This window comes from Phytophthora infestans, genomic scaffold (genome assembly GCF_000142945.1).
Source record: "Phytophthora infestans T30-4 supercont1.51 genomic scaffold, whole genome shotgun sequence".
Classification (NCBI taxonomy): Eukaryota; Oomycota; class Peronosporomycetes; order Peronosporales; family Peronosporaceae; genus Phytophthora; species Phytophthora infestans.
This window is the reverse complement of record NW_003303708.1, coordinates 727088-728739: the sequence shown is the minus strand read 5'-3', so window position 1 is coordinate 728739 and position 1652 is coordinate 727088. Positions and strand designations below refer to the sequence as shown.

Below are 1652 nucleotides of genomic sequence, written 5' to 3'. Positions count from 1 at the left end.
GCTCAGGCTCTGACCAGTGGCTGCAGCAGCCAGCTCGTACGTATGAGCGGTGCTCGCAGTGGGAGCAGGAGGTGGAGAGACCTCGTAGTGTTAGGGACATGGTCCCGAAGGAAGCAGGTGCTTCGTGTTGTGCTGAACAAGGTTCAGGCACAAGCGTCTCGATAGACACATAGTTGTTTTGAAACAACTTGCTCGATGAGCATGATCCAAATGTGGATGCGCTGTAACAGCGAAAGTGGTGTCCCGGACGGGGATCGAACCACTGGCCTTTGGCTTGACAGGCCGGAGCTCTACCATTGAGCTATAAGGGCGATGCCCGTACGTCAGTCCGAGAACGGACTACTCATGGTATGAGAGGGCTGCGCCCGGGTGGATTTGAACCACCGACCTGTGGCTTCCAAAGCCAGCGCTCGACCACTGAGCTGAAAGGGCGTTGCTCTTAAGCTTGTCCTTTCAAGGACAGCAGTTCATGGAACGAGAGGGCTGTGCCCTGGTGGGTTCGAACCACCGCCCTGTGGCTTTCAAAGCCAGCTCTCGACCACTGAGCTAAAAGGGGATTGCCCTTAAGCTTGTCCAAGCGTGGACAATCGTTCATGTAACGAGAGGGCTGTGCCCTGGTGGGTTCGAACCACCGACCTGTGGCTCTCAAAGCCAACGCTCAACCATTGAGCTAAAAGGGTGTTGCCCTTAAGCTTGTCCAAGCGTGAACAATCGTTCATGGAACGAGAGGGCTGTGCCCTGGTGGACTCGAACCACCGACAAATCGCTTGTGAAGCGAGTGTTCAACCGCTGAGCTGTTGTTGACGACTCGAATGAGTCAAGAGCATTGCTCTAAGCGGTTTGCAACTCTTGGAGTAGGCGCGGAGCGCGAGCGTAGGTCTGAGACCGCTTGAGAGCAAGATGCGCGCTGCGCTTGAAAGATTGGGCCGTGGGCCGACGACGAGAAGCTGGGCATAAGCGATGCGTAGGCGTTTGTGAGCTCACGGAGCTGTACAACGCAGAGGTGAGGTCTAGTGACCTCCGTCGTCTTGACAAGACGTGGCCTTTGCTGAGGAAAGTTTCGAGAACGGAATGTTCTCATCTTAGTGGGGGAGAGTGTAACGGGGTTACATAGTGTGGAACACACAGGGGTACGAAGTACCCGGAGAGTTAACAAACTCTATCAGTACATAAGTTGGAGAGTTAACAAGGTCTCTCAGTACGTTGGCCGAAAGCCACACGTTATGCATTTGATTAGGTTTAACTATGCTAGATAGTTAAACAGATACATTTACCCCTAGGCGGCTTGGCCGCAATAATAGTAAATAAAACACTTCTGGTTTTAAAGCATAAAAGTTAAGGTGTTAACTTTGAGCCCTGGTCTTGGGCTGTAAGTGTCCTTTGGATAAGGAACTTAGTATTAGTGACTCTTTGAGTCGAACGTCTTCCTCTGACGCTAAAGCTACGGCAGCCCCGCTGCATCCTGGGTCTATGTGCGCTGTTCTTCACACGTAAATTGCGCAACACACTACTGCAGTGGATCAACCCTCGTCTTCGTGAAAACGGTGCACCAGACATCACACTTTGGGAGCTGAACGCGTATATTGACCTTGAGATTGCCACAATCCTCTGCCCCCTCAACCGTCTTCGGGATTATTGGTCTACGAATGAGC

At 52.3% G+C, this 1652-nt stretch overlaps 1 pseudogene across 1 annotated transcript; it reads right to left on the bottom strand.

Annotated features, from left to right (window-relative positions):
* Nucleotides 1-484: 484 nt before the first annotated feature.
* PITG_29076 lies at nt 485-556 on the bottom strand (annotated as a pseudogene). The gene has a single exon. The product of its transcript is annotated as a tRNA-OTHER (tRNA).
* Between the last annotated feature and the right edge of the window lie 1096 nt (nt 557-1652).